This window comes from Chiloscyllium punctatum, chromosome 46 (assembly GCF_047496795.1).
Source record: "Chiloscyllium punctatum isolate Juve2018m chromosome 46, sChiPun1.3, whole genome shotgun sequence".
NCBI lineage: Eukaryota > Metazoa > Chordata > Chondrichthyes > Orectolobiformes > Hemiscylliidae > Chiloscyllium > Chiloscyllium punctatum.
In genome coordinates this window covers 46,048,299-46,063,729 of record NC_092784.1, presented here as the reverse complement: position 1 = coordinate 46,063,729, position 15,431 = coordinate 46,048,299, and the positions used below count along the sequence as shown (strand labels likewise).

The window sequence follows — 15,431 nt, the reverse complement described above, 5'->3', positions numbered from 1 at the left end:
CATCACTGGCACATCCACATCATAAACAATGATGGAGGATTCAGACTTGATCAAGACACCAAATAAATATACAAGATGTGAGAATCCTTAGAACAAAGATCATCATCAGTCTTGCTTTTTGGAATGAGAATTGTCAGCATAATTCTCAATAGTCGACTGCTGGGGTGGCTCAGTTGCTCAGTGGTTGGCACTCCTGCCTCATGGTGCCAGGCACTTGGGTTTGATTCCACCTTTTGGCTACTGTTTGTGTGGATGAAGGAGTGCTGAGTGGGATCGGATCTCACATACCTGACATCTGGCCCTGGAGATAACGATTCCCAATTTACTGAAGGGTAGGTGTGATCAGAACTGGACATCCTACTTTCTGAAGTGATGGGATCTCAATTTGACTCATTATTCCTTCATCCATCAATGAGGGGGAGCAACTATGTGTCTGTATTTTTACGTATAATTCATCTATTTTAAGCATAACATCATAAAATTACACATGGTGTTAAAATCATCTCCCTTATTCCCATGCTATCTTGAAATAGATTTCACTGAAAGGTACAAAACCACTGGGAGTAAACTGATAACATCACAAACCAAGGAAACTGCAGTGACCATTACCTGTCACATGGTTTCAGGTGAAAAGGACTCTGGTAGTTCTCTGCTTTATTCACCTATATGCCTGAGTGAATGACAGAGAGCCGGAGGATTGGAGGGTTGCTCATGTTCTCCCCCTGTGCAAAAAGATTAATAGGGATTTTCCAGGTAACTACAGACCAGTGACCCTGACGTCAGTATTTGGAAAGTTGCTGGAGAAGGTACTAAGGAATAAAATCTATTTATATTTGGAAAAGAATGGGCTTACCAGTGATAGACAACATGGTTTTGTGCAGGGGAGATCATGCCTGACCAACTTAATAGAGTTCTTTGAGGACGTAACTAAGGTTTTTAGGTGAAGGATGTTATATACATTGATTTTAGTAAGGCGTTTGATAAGGTTCCTCATGCTAAACTAATGCAGAAAGTGAAGTCACATGGTGTGCAGGGCGTTCTTGCTAGGTGGATAAAGACCTGGTTGAGCAACAGGAGACAGAATAGTAGTTGAAGGGAGTTTCTCGAAATGGAGAAAGGTGACCAGTGGTGTTCCACAGGGATCAGTGCAGGGGCCATTGTTGTTTGTGATATACATAAATGATCTGGAATAGGGCACTGTTCAACTGATCAGTATGTTTGCAGATGACATGAAGATTGGTGGAGTAGCTGAAAGCATGATGGACTGTCAAAGAATACAGGAGAATATAGATAGACTGGAGAGTTGGGTGGAGAACTGGCAGATGGAGCTCAATCCAGGCAACTGTGAGGTGATACGTTTTGGGAAGTCTAATTCTAGAGCAAACTATTTTGTCAATGGAAGAGCCTTGGGAAAGGTTGATGAGCAGAGAGATGTGGGAGTTCAGGTCCATTGTACCCTGAAGATGGCTGCGCAGGTGGATAGAGTGGTCAAGAAGGCAAATGACATGCTTGCCTTCATAAGACAGGTTATTGTTTATAAAAGCTGGCAGGTCATGTTAAAATTGCACAAGACTTTGGGTCGGCCACATTTCGAATCGTTCTGGTCGCCACATTATCAAAAGGACATGGACACATTGGAGAGGGTGAATAGAGAAGATTTACGAGGATGTTGCCTGGTGTGGAAGGTACTAGTTATGAAGAGAGGTTGAATAGGTTAGGATTGTTTTCATTAGAAAAAAGGAGATTGAGGGGGGACCTAATTGAGGTCTACAAAATCATGAAAGGTATAGACAGTGTGTATAGAGATAAGCTTTTTCCCAGGGTGAGGGATTCAATAACATGAGTCACGCATACAAGGTGAAAGGAGAAAAGTTTAAGGGGGAAGACACATGGAAAATACTTTACACAGAGGGTGGCAGGTGCCTGGAACATGTTGCCAGCAGAGGTAGTAGAGGCAGGCACAGTAGATTCATTTAAGGTGTGTCTGGACAGATGCTTGAGAAGGTAAGGAGCAGAGGGATGCAGATCCTTCGGAATTGGGTGATAGGCTTAGACTTTGGATTTGGTTCGGCTCAGGCTTGGACGGCCAAAGGTCCTGTTCCTGGGTTGTAAATTTTCTTTGATCTTTGAAATCTCTTTTAAAACTTGCGTCAGGGAATGTTTGCCAACAATGACACTTAACAAGTGACCGCTGTAATATGAGGCCAACAGTAAATTCCTCCAAATCTTAATAAACCACCTTGCAAACAGCAACACATCATGACATCCCATCAGTCGGACATCTCTTGGTTGTCTCAGTATTTATCACTGCTGCCTCACAGTGCCATGGACCCTGGTTTAATTCCATCTCTCAGGCAACTGTCTTTGTGGAGTTTGTACATTCTCCCCATGGCCGTGTCGGTTTCTTCTGGGTACTTCAGTTTCCTCCCACATTCCAAAGATGTTCAGGTTAGGTTATTGACCATGCTAATTTACCCATAATGTTCAGGGACATGCAGTTGTGGTGCATTAGTCAGGGGAAATATAGAGTAATAGGGTGAGGGAATAAGTCTAGGTGGGTTACACTTTTGGGGGTCGATGTGCACTTGTTGGGCCAACTGGCCTTTACAGATTCTATAGAGATTCTATTTTATTTTATTTCTCTAATTTATTTCTACAGTCTGAAATGCTGGAATTTTTATTTCTTTACTTTCCTAATTTTCTTTCCCTAAGAACATGTGCTGAAGAATCTGTACCTAAGCAAGTTGTACCAAAGGTGACGCTATTAGTAGCAACTTTTAAACTTTTCATTGTACTTTTCATTTTATAATGTGGGATACAGATAAGGTTAATGGTTGTTGTCTTTTCCCGATGATAGGGGATTTCAAGACGAGGGTGAATATTTATAACGTCAGAGGAGAAAGACTTTAAAAACACATTGGGGCAAACCTTTTTACTGAGAAGGTGCTTCACATGAGGAATGAACTTCCTGTGGAAGTGATGGATGTGGGTACAATTACTACATTTCAAAGACGTTTCGATAAGTGCATGAATCGGAAATATTTGGTTGGGCCAGGAGCAGGTAGTTGGGACTAGTTTAATTTGGGATTATATTCAACATGGACTGGTTGGATGAAGGGATCTGTTTCCATGTTGTATGGCTCTATGACTAGATAATAAATAAGTTACAACACCAGGTTAAAAGTCCAATAGGTATATTTGACTTTCAAATGAACCTATTCGACTATGACCTGGAATTGTGTGACTTTTAACTTTTGTCCACCTCAGTCTAACAGCGGCACCTCCACATCATAAACAATGATGGAGTGTCCAGACTTGATCAAGGCACCAAGCTGCTAGAATCCTTAGAATGCTCATCAGCATCAGTCTCGCTTTTCGGAGTGAGAATTGTTACTATAATGCACAAGAGTATTGATTCGACTGCAAGGGTGGCTCAGTTGCTCAGTGGTTAGCACTGCTGATTCATGGTGCCAGGCACCTGGGTTTGATTCCACCCTTGGGCGACTATCTGTGTGGGCGAGGGAGTGCTGAGTGGATTCGGAACTCACATAACTGACGTCCGGCATTAGGAGATATGTAGGTGGGATCAGAGATAGACATCCTACTTGCTGGAGTGGTGTGATCTCAACTTGTCTCAGTATTCCTAAATCCTCCACCAGGGGGAGCAGCTATGTGTCTGTATTTTTGTATGTAATTCAGCTATTAGAAGTGTAGCATCACAAAAAAAAGTAGTGTTAAAACCGGATCCCTTATTCCCATCATATCTTGAAATAGGTTTCACTGAAAGGTACAAAACCACTGGGAGCAAAATCATGACATCACAAGCTGAGGAAACCACAGCGATCATTGACGGTTACACAGATATAGGTGACAAGGACTCTGGTAGGTCTCTGCTTTATTCACCTGTATGCCTGAATGAATGACAGGAATCAGTTTTAAAACTTGCGTGGGGGAATGTTTGCCAACACTTAACGAGGGACCACTGTAATATGATGCCAACCATAACTTCTTCCAAAGCACCTTGCAAACAGCAACACATCATGACATCCCATTAATCAGACATCTCTTGGGCATCTCAGTGGTTAGCCCTGCTGCCTCTCAGTGCTAGGGTCCTGGGTTCAATTCCATCCCTCAGACAACTGTGTATGTGAAGTTTGCACCTTTTCCCCGTGTCTTGGTGAACTTCCTCCGGGTGTTCCGATTTCCTTCCACAGGCCAAAGATGTTCAGATTTGGTGGGTTGGCCACGTTAAATTACCCGTAATGTTTGATTTGGTTCATTTGTCAGGGGAAATGTCAAGTAATAGGGTTGGGGATGGGTCTGAGTGGGTTACATTTCGGAGAGTCGGTGTGGACTTGTTGGGCCAACTGGCCTGTTTTCACGTTGTGGAGATTCTGGTTTTTGTAAAATATTTTTTATATTTATTCCTACGATCTGAAATGTTGGATTTTTTGTCATTACTTTCATAATTTTCTTTTTCTAAGAATCCATACCTTGGTAAGTTGTACCTAAGATGACGTTAAAAGTGTCAACTTTTAAACTTGGTGTTAATATCAACTTGCCTTATTCCCACCAGATCTTGAAGTAGTGTAAAATCAGATCCCTTATTCCTATCATATCTTGAAATAGGTTTCACTAAAAGGTACAAAACCACTGGGAATAAAATCACGACATCACAAGCCGAGGAAACCACAGCGACCGTTGACGGTTACACAGATATAGGTGACAAGGACTCTGGTAGGTCTCTGCTTTATTCACCTGTATGCCTGAGTGAATGACAGAAATCACTTTTAAAACTTGCATCGGGGAATGTTTGCCAACAATGACACTTATAAATGGACCGCTGTAATATGAGACCAATCATAACTTCCTCCACATGATAATAAAGCACCTTGCAAACAGCAACACACCATGACATCCCATCTGTTGGGCATCTCTTGGGTATCTCAGTATTTATCACTGCTGCCTCACAGTGCTAGGCACCCTGGTTCAATTCCATCTCTCAGGCAACTGTCTTTGCGGAGTTTGTACATTCTCCCTGTGTTTGTGCTGGTTTCTTCTGGGTACTCCGGTTTCCCCCCACATTCCAAAGATGTTCAGATTAGGTGAATTGACCATGCTAATTTACCCATAATGTTCAGGGACATGTAGGTTTGGTGCATTAATCAGGAGGAATGTACAGTGGGAGAATGAGCCTAGGTGGGTTACACTTCGGTGGGGGGGGGGGGGGGGGGGGTCGATGTGCACTTGTTGCGCCAACTGGCCTTTTTCCACACTGTAGAGATTCAATTTAGTTTCTTTATTTTTCTAATTTATTTCTACAGTTTGTAATGCTGGAACTTTTGTTTCTTTTACTTTCCTAATTTTCTTTCCCTGAGACCTGGTTTCAGAATTGGTTGGCTGACAGAAGGCAGTGGTTGTAGATGGAAAGTATTCTGCCTGGAGGTCAGTGTTCTGTGGGGGCCCGCAGAGCTCTGTTCTTGTGCCTCTACTCTTTGTAGTTTGTATAAATGACTCGGATGAGGAAGTTGAGGGGTGGGTGAGTAAATTTGCAGATGACACAAAGATTGGAGGTGCCGTCAATAGAATCGAGGGCTATTGCAGGCTGCAGTGCGACATGACAGGATGCAGAGCTGGGCTGAGAAATGGCAGATGGAGTTCAACCTGGATAAATGCGAAGTGATGCGTTTTGGAAGGTTGAACTTGAATGCGGAATATAGGATTAAAGACAGGATTCTTGGCAGTGTGGAGGAACAGAGGGATCTGGGTGTGTAAGTACATAGATCCATTAAAGTTGCCACCCAAGTGGCTGCAAAGAGGGTTTACCAGGATGCTGCCTGGACTGGAGGGCTTGCCTTATGAAGAAAGGTTGAAGAAAGGTCTCTGGAGAGAAGGAGGAAGAGAGCAGACCTGATTGGGAGATACAAAATAATGAGAGGAATAGATAGAGTCAATAGCCAGAGACATTTCACTAGGGCAGGATTGATTGGTACTAGGGGTCAAAGTTTTAAGATATTAGGAGAAAGCTATAGAGGAGACATCAGAGGTAAGTTCTTAATGCAGAGAGTTTTGAATGCATGGAATTCTTAGCTAGCGGTGGTGGTTGAAGCAGAGTCATTGGGGACATTTAAGCGACTGCTGGACATGCACATGGATAGCAGTGAGTTGAGAGGCGTGTAGGTTAGGTTATTATGCTTTACATTAGGATTAAACCTTGGTAAAACATCGTGGGCTAAAGGGCCTGTTCTGTGCTGTACTTTTCTATGTTCTATGTTCTAACTTGTGCGGAAGAATCTGTACCTTGGTAAGTTGTATTAAGGTGACGCTAAAAGTGGCAACTTTTAAACTTTACATTGTACTCAGGTGAGTACACGCAACAGTGAAGCTGATTCAATTCAGTCCAATTCAAAATTCACACTGAGCCGCACCGATGTTCTCAGATAAGTAATCAAAATCCTGCACATCTTTGGACTGTGTGAAGAAAGTGGAGCATCTGAAGGAAAACCATACAGACGGAGGGAGAGCATTCAAACTCCCAGAGAAAGTCATCCAAGGGTGGAACCGAACCTGGGGTCCCTGGTGCTGTGAGGTAGCAGTGCTAGCCACTGAGTCACCATACAGTCCCAGTGCCATTGTGAGACCTCGTAATTATTTGATTGTGAAGATCTGGCAATGATGCCTTACACTATACCTGACCATTCACTGCTGACTCATTCAGATTACCTTGGGGGCTAGGGGGTGGTGGGGCGGGGCGGGGGGTGGGGGGGGGGGGAGGTGGAGTGGTGCTGGTGCTGGTCTGATTATACCAGAAAATGAAAATTGCTTGTGCTCTCAGGAGGACCATTCTTCAGAGGATCTAGAATGAAGACAATTAGCCAATTAGCAGAGGTCACTAGAGATGTATGGTCAATTATTTTGATGTAACAAGTTGTTATGGTTAGAAAGCACAGTAGGAACAGATTCAGAATGAACATTCATGAGGGAATTTGATATATATTTGAGATAAGGAATGCTACAGGATTGTGGAGGAGGAGTGGGAGCATGTGAGAAATTCCTTCCAACGAGTGGCTTTCCTGGCAAGATGGGCCGAAAGGTCTCCTTTTGTGATGTAAGCTTCCTTGGAACTCTTTGTTTGCAGTAAAAGGAGGTGGTATATACTGGCTTATCCAGGTCAAAATGTTGCTTTAGCAGAGCAAAGCACCTTGCAAACCTGGCACTGCCATTCCAAAGGATCACAGTTAAAAGTTGGGCAACTCTGCCACATCTGCGAAGATTAAGAGGCAGGTTTTCCTTCGCATTGGGTCTCATCTGGGATTTTCTATGAGTGCTTGAAGTGGGCCAGTGTTGCCCTCTCATAGTTCATGGCACTGAGTAGAATATGTATTCAGGTTCAGAAGAGATTTACCAGGATGTGGCCAGTTATGGAAGGTTTGCGTGATAAAGAGTGGCTGGATTGTTTGGGATTTTTTCACTGGATTGTAGTAGTTTCAGAGGAAACACTATAAAGGTTTAGAAAACAGGTAAAATTTAAAAAACACAGTAGGGCAATTTCATTTACTGTTAGGGTGGTTCACGTCTGGAATGAACTTCCTTAGGAAATGCAGGACATTGGAACAATTACTACATTTCAAAGATGGTTAGATAATTACATGAATAGGAAAGGTTTGGAGGAAAATGGGCCAGGAGCAGGTAGTTGGGACTAGTTTAGTTTGGGATTATATTCAGCATGGACTGGTTGCACCAAAGGGTCTGTTTCCATGCTGCTGGACTGTGAGTAGATAATGATTAAATTAAAAATCGCACAACACCAGGTTAATGGTCCAGCAGGTTTATTTGAATGTCAGATGAACCTGTTGGATTATAACCTGGTGTTGTATGAGTTTTAACTTTGTCCACCCCAGTCCAACACCAGCACCTCCAAATCATAAACAATGATGGAGTATCCAGATTTGATAAGGGCAGCATAAAAATATATGAGATGCTAAAATCCTTAGAATAGACATCATAATCAGTCTTGCTTTTTGGCGTGAGAATTGTCAGCATAATTCGCACGAGTATTGAATTGAGTGCTGGGTGGCACAGTGGCTCAGTGGTTAGCACTGCTGCCTCATTGTGCCAGGGATGTGTGTTTGATTACACCCTAGGACGTCTTTCTTTGTGGGTGATGGAGTGCTGAGTGGGATGGGAACAACCATACCTAACTATCCCAAATTTACTGAAGGGTAGTTGGGATCAGACATGGAAATCTTATTTGCTGGAGTGGTGGGATCTCGATTTGGCTCATTATTCCCAAATCCATCACAAAGTGGGAGCAGCTAAGTGTCTGTATTTTTGTGTGTAATTCGTCTGTTCTAAGCATCGTATCACAAAAATTCACAATTGGTATCAAAATCCTCTTTCCTTATTCCCATCAGATCGTGAAATAGGTTTCTCTGAAAGTTACAAAACCACTGGGAGTAAAATCACGACACCACAAGCCGAGGACACAATAGCGACTGTTGACCACAACACAGTTTTAGGTGACAAGGACTTTGGTAGGTCTCTGCTTTATTCAGCTGTACACCTGAATGAATGACAGGAATCAGTTTTAAAACTTGCGTGGGGGAATGTTTGCCAACACTTAACGAGGGACCACTGTAATATGCCAACCATAACTTCTTCCACATGTTAATAAAGCACCTTGCAAACAGCAACACATCATGACATCCCATTAATCAGACATCTCTTGGGCATCTCAGTGGTTAGCCCTGCTGCCTCTCAGTGCTAGGGCCCTGGGTTCAATTCCATCCCTCAGACAACTGTGTATGTGAAGTTTGCACCTTCTCCCTATGTCTGGGTGGACTTCCTCTGGGTGTTATGATTACCTCCCACAGGCCAAAGATGTTCAGATTTGGTGGGTTGGCCTTGCTAAATTACCCGTAATGTTTGATTTGGTTCATTAGTCAGGGGAAATGTTAAATAATAGGGTTGGGGATGGGTCTGGGTGGGTTACACTTCAGAGAGTCAATGTGGACTTGTTGGGCCAACTGGCCTGTTTTCACGTTGTGGAGAGTCTGGTTTTTGTAAAATATTTTTTATATTTATTCCTACGATCTGAAATGTTGGATTTTTTGTCATTACTTTCATAATTTTCTTTTCCTAAGAATCCATTCCTTGGTAAGTTGTACCTAAGATGATGCTAAAAGTGTCAACTCTTATACTTGGTGTTAATATCAACTTGCCTTATTCCCACCAGATCTTGAAGTAGTGTAAAATCAGATCCCTTATTCCTATCATATCTTGAAATAGGTTTCACTGAAAGGTACAAAACCTCTGGGAGTAAAATCATGACATCACAAGCTGAGGAAACCACAGCAACCGTTGACGGTTACACAGATATAGGTGACAAGGACTCTGGTAGGTCTCTGCTTTATTCACCTGTATGCCTGAGTGAATGACAGAAATCACTTTTAAAACTTGCATCGGGGAATGTTCACCAACAGTGACAGTTAACAAGGGACTGCTGTAATATGAGGCCAACAGTAAGTTCCTCCACCTTACAAACAGCAACACATCATGACATCAAATCAATCAGACATATCTTGAGCATCTCAGTGGTTTGCCCTGCTGCCTCACAGTGCTTGGGACCTGGGTTCAATTCCATCCCTCAGGCAACTGTCTATGTGGAGTTTGTACATTCTCCCTGTGCCTGGCTTGGTTTCTGATGGGTCTCCGGTTTCCTCCCACAGTGGAAAGGTGACCAGGTTAAGTGAATTGGCCAAGCTAAATTACCCATAGTGTTCAGGGATATGTAAATTTTATGCATTCGTCAGGGAAAATGGAGGGAAATATGTCTGGGTGGGTTACACTTCAGGGAATCTGCGTGAACTTGTTGGGCCAAGTGGACTGTTTCCATACTGTCGAGATTCTATGTCCTTTCTCTGTTTTGCTAGTTAATTCCTATGATCTGTAATGCTTGAATTTTTTTTTATTTTCCTGATTTTCTTTCCCTAAGAACTTGTGCTGAAGAATCTGTACCTAATTAAGTTTTACCTAAGATTGACAACTTATAAACTTTTCATTGTCGTCAGGTGAGGACATATAACAATAAAGCTAATTCAATTCAATCCAATTCAAATTCACACTAAGCCACATTGAGGTTCTCAGACTGGTGGTCAAAATTCTCTGCATCTTTAGACTTTGGGAGGAAAGCAGAGCATTCAAAGGAAACCCTCACAGACACGTAGAGAATGAGCAAACTCCACACAGACAGTCACACAAGGGTGGAATCGAACCTGGGTGCATGGCATTGCGAGGCAGCAGTGGTAACCACTGAGAACACCAAACTGAAGTGCGATTACTGGACCTCATAATGATTGTGAAGATCTGGCAATGACATCTTGCAATATACATGACCATTCACTGCTGACTCATTCAGTTTGCCTGGGGGTGAGTCTCGAAGGAACCAGAAAGTAAAAATTGCTCACGCACTCAAGAGGACCATTCATCAGACGATCTGGAATTAAGACAATTAGCAGAAGGTCACTGGAGATGTATGGGCAATTATTTTGATGTAACAAGTTATTATGGTCAGAAAGGACCGTGGAAACAGATTCAGAATTAATTTTCATGAGAGAATTTGATATGTATTCGAGATAAAGAATGCTACAGGAATGCAGAGTAGGGAGTTGGAGCGTGGGAAAAATTCCTTCCAATGACAGCCTTTCCAGGCAAGATGGGCTTCTTTAGAACTCTTTGTTTGCAGTTAAGGAGGTGTGATATACTGAATTAGCAAGGTCAAAGTGTTGCTTTAGCAGAGAAAAGCACCTTGCTAACCTGGCACTATCATTCTGATGGACCACAGTTGCAAGTTGGGCAACTTTGCCACATTAGCAAAGATTTAGAGACAGGTTTTGCTTCGCATTGGGTCTAATCTGGGATTTTCCATGAGTGCTTGAAGTGAGCCAGTGTCGCCCTCTATAGGCAAAGTGCTCTCGTAGGTCCTGGCACTGAGTAAAATATTAAATCAGGTTTGTCGGAAATTGATCAGGATGTGGCCAGGTATGGAAGGTTTGAGTGATAAAGAGTGGCTGGATTGGTTGGGACTTTTTCACTGGATTGTAGGAGATGGAGAGTCGACCTTGTCAAAATTTATCAACTAATGAGGGATATAGATATGGTTAATGGTTGTTGCCTTTTCCTGAGGATGAGGGATTTCAAGACGAGGAAGTACCTTTTTAAGGTCGGAGGAGAAATATTTAAAAAATGCTTGAGGGCATTTTTTTTAATGAGAGGGTGGTTCACAAATTGAATGAACTTCCTGAAGAAGTGATGGATGTGGGTATGATGACTACATTTCAAGACATTTGGATAAGTACATGAAAAGGAAAGGTTTGGAGGGATATGGGCCAGGAGCAGGTAGTTGGGAGTAGTTTAGTTTGGGATTATATTCAGCATGGACTGGTTTGACGAAAGGGTCTGTATAATAATTAAGCTAAAAATCACACAACATCAAATTAATAGTCCAACAGATTTATTTGATTTTCAGATGAACATGTACAACTATGACCTGGTGTTGTATGAGTTTTAACTTTGTTCACCCCAGTCAAACACCAGCATCTCCACATCATAAACAATGATGGAGTATCCAGGCTTGATCAAGGCACCAAATAGATATACTAGATGCTAGAATCCTTAGAATAAACATCATCATCAATTTCACTTTTTGGGGTGAGAATTGTCAGCATAATTCACAAGAGTATTGAATCAACTGCTGGGGTGGCTCAGTTGCTTTGTGGTTAGCACTGCTGCCTCATAGTGCCAGGCGTCTGGGTTTGATTCCACCCTTGAGCAACTATCTGTGTGGCTGAGGGAGTGCTGAGTGGGATTGGATCTCACATGTGACTCTGGATTAGTGGTGCTGGAAGAGCACAGCAGTTCAGGCAGCATCCAAGTAGCTTCGAAATCGCGTTTCGGGCAAATGAAGGGCTTTTGCCCGAAACGTCGATTTCGAAGCTACTTGGATGCTGCCTGAACTGCTGTGCTCTTCCAGCACCACTAATCCAGAATCTGGTTTCTAGCATCTCCAGTCATTGTTTTTACCTCTCACGTGTGACGTCAGGTGGGGTCAACGATTCCTCAATTTACTCAAGGGTAGGTGGAATCAGACACGGAGACCCTCCTTGCTGGAGTGGTGGCATCTCAATTTGGTTCATTATTCCCAAATCCCTCAGAGGAGGACCAGCTATGTGTCTGTACTATTGTGTGTAATCCGTCTATTGTCAGCATGGTTTCACAAAAATACAGATTTGGTATTCATATCATCTTCCCTTATTCCCATTAGATCTTGAAATAGGTTTCACCGAAAGGTACAAAATCACTGTAAAATCATGACACCACTAGCTGAGGAAACCACAGCAACTGTTGATCGCAACACAGCTTTAGGTGACAAGGATTCTGGTAGGTCTCTGCTTTCTTCACCTGTACTCCTGAGTGAATGACAGATATCACTTTTAAAACTTGTTTCGGGGAATGTTTGCCAACAATGACACTTATAAAAGGATGGCTGTAATATGAGGCCAACAGTAAGTTCCTCCACATGTTAATAAAGCACCTTGCAAACAGCAACACATCATGACATCCCATCAATCAGACATCTCTTGGGTGTCTCAGTGATTAGCATTGCTGCCTCCCAGCGCCAGGCACCCAGGTTCAATTCCATCCCTCAGGCAACTGTCTATGTGGAGTTTGTACATTGTCCCCATGTCGGGGTTAGTTTTCTTCCACAATCCAAAAATGTGCACGTTTGTGTGGATTGGCCATGCTAAACTGCTCTTAGTGCACAGTGATATGCTGGCTCGATAGGTTAGCCATTGAAAGTGCAGAGTTACAAGGAAAGGGTGGGAGGCATTTTGGAGGGTTGATGTAAACTACGCTGTGGAATCAAACCATTAGGCCCATCCAGTCCATATTGAGACCCTGGAAGAAACACATGCAGGCACTGGAAGAATGTGCAAACTCCACACCAATAGTCACCCGAGGCTGGAATTGAATGTGGGTCTCCAGTGCTATGAGGCAGTAGTGCTAACCATTGTGCTACCCATGCCATTGCCCTGGACAAAAGTGCCAACATTTTGTTTTAACTAAGAGCAGATAGTGAACAACTCTTTTTTTTTTCAGCTTTACTGTGCAGGGTGGCATAAGGCAGAGGAAAACTTGGTCACCATGGTCATTGGTCACCAGAGGCAAGTTTTGTAATTGGTCATAGTACACAGTTTGGCACTTTTGTTGAATTAGTAAGCTATAGGATTTCACAAGCATCCAAATGGAGTTTGCAGCAGTGTGAAACATGATCAAAATAATTCTTACCAGCAAGAAATTTAACAAATAATGTTCAGAGTTGTGTGTCATCAAATATAAAGTAACTCCTTTCCCATTAGTATTATCCTTTCTAATGCACTTCACAGTGTTGGTTTTGGTTTGCTCAGTTGCCTAGATATCTTGGGCATGGTATCAATGGTGTGGATGGAACCTTGCTATTGTCTGCACTAGTTAATTTCCTCCTATTGTGGAAAGTTGTACAGGCTAGATTACGAGTCTTCTCTCTGAAGTGGAGTGAGATGCTGAAGTCTGTGACGACTAAAGATTTGGAAGTTTAAATATCCCATTTGTTCTTCAGAGCATTCTTTTAAATGTCTTTCAGAAGAGAAAGGAGCAAATACTTCTGCAGACAGCCAGTCTGACTCTGGATCACGGGTAAGAAATTCCCACAGTCATGTTTGAGGTACTATATCCCTCCATCCTGATTCCTAGGATGGCAGTAAGTGTTTATGAGGAGAGACTGTATTGGCTAGGTCTGCATTCACTGGTGTTGAGAGAAATGAGGGGAGATCTCTTGAAACCTATAATATTATAACAGAAAGAGACAGGGTAAACACAGGAAGGATGTTCCCAGTGATTGGGGAGACTAGAACCGAGGGGTCATGATCATAAGGATATGGGTTGGGTAATTTAGGGCTGAGATACAGAGAAATTCCTTCACTCTGAGTCTGTGGAATTCTCTGCCACAGGAAGTGGTTGAAGCCAAAACATTGAATGTTTCCAAGAAGGGGTTAGATATGGGTCTTAGGGCTGAAGGGATCAAAGGGAGACTGGAGACTGAGGGGACTGAGTTGGATGATCAGCCATGATCATATTGAATCGTGGAGCAGGCTAGAAGGGCTGAGTGGCCTCCTCCAAGTTTCTACGTCTCTATCTTGAAGCCTCATTATATGCAGAGAGCAAACTGCAGAATAAAAGGATTGTTACAGTACAGAAACAGGTCATTCAGCCCATCATGCTTGTACTGGTTCTTCAAACGCGCATCATTAAGGCGGCACAGTGGTTCGCACTGCTGCCTCACAGTGCCAGAGACCTGTGTTCAATTCTCGCCTAAGGCAACTATCTGTGTTGAGTTTTCACATTCCCCCGTGTCTGCGTGGGTGTTCTCCAGTTTCCTCCCATAGTCCAAAAATGTGCAGGTTAGGTGAATTGGCCATGCTAAATTGCCCGTAGTGTAAGGTAAAGGGGTAAATGTTGGGGAATGGCTCTGGGTGGGTTGCTTTTCGGAGGGTCGGTGTGGACTTGTTGGGCCAAAGGGCTGTTTCCACACTATAAGTTATCTAATCATTATTGAGTGCCAAACTCCAATCTTGCCCCTGGACAACTCGTGCCCACCGTTTTGATCCAAATAACCACCCAATGCCTTTTTGATGCTTCAATTGAACCTTCATGCACCTCCAGGTGCATTCCATTCCCTCACCAGCTTCTGAGTGGCAAAGCTTTTTCCTCGTATCACCCTTGCTTCACTTGCATATAGTTTTAAATCCATGCCCCCTCTCATTCTTGTTCCTATTACAAGCAGGAACTGCTTCTTCCTATCTACCCAATCCATGATGATGGAAACCTCTATCAGATCTCCTCACAGCATACTTGGCTCCAAGAGGAACAGACCCAACTTCTTCAATCTATCCTCATCACTGAAGTTCCTCATCCCTGGAACTGTGTTTGTAAATTGTTCCTGTGCTGTCTCTCCAGTGCATTCACATCTTTCCTACAATGCTCAATGCTTTGAGCAACACAACACAAACTGAGAAACTCTTGTGTTCCCAGTCCATCTTTTACCTTTGAGCTTAACCCAGAAAGGTCCATTTTCCTGATAGACAGATGTAATTTTGTCATCCTATTTAGGTAAATTTTTTAACAGCTTTGATTCCATCAATGAACCCACTTTTTATTAAAGCGTTGGAATATTTCAATCAGTTAATGCTTGAAGTTGTCACCAGGTTAAAGTAGAGCCAGTTCCTCAAAGCCTCTCACAGATTGTTTTTTGTCTTTGGGTGTTACTCCTGCAGAATTATCGTTTCTGAGCATTTAAAAGCTTATCTAAGTTTTTGGTGCCCTGTTTAATATTA

General features: G+C 42.8%; 1 pseudogene; it reads left to right on the top strand.

Moving 5' to 3' along the window:
- The window catches only part of LOC140468095 (adhesion G protein-coupled receptor E3-like), a 73,761-nt pseudogene that overhangs the window by 15,366 nt on the left and 42,964 nt on the right, over positions 1–15,431 (top strand).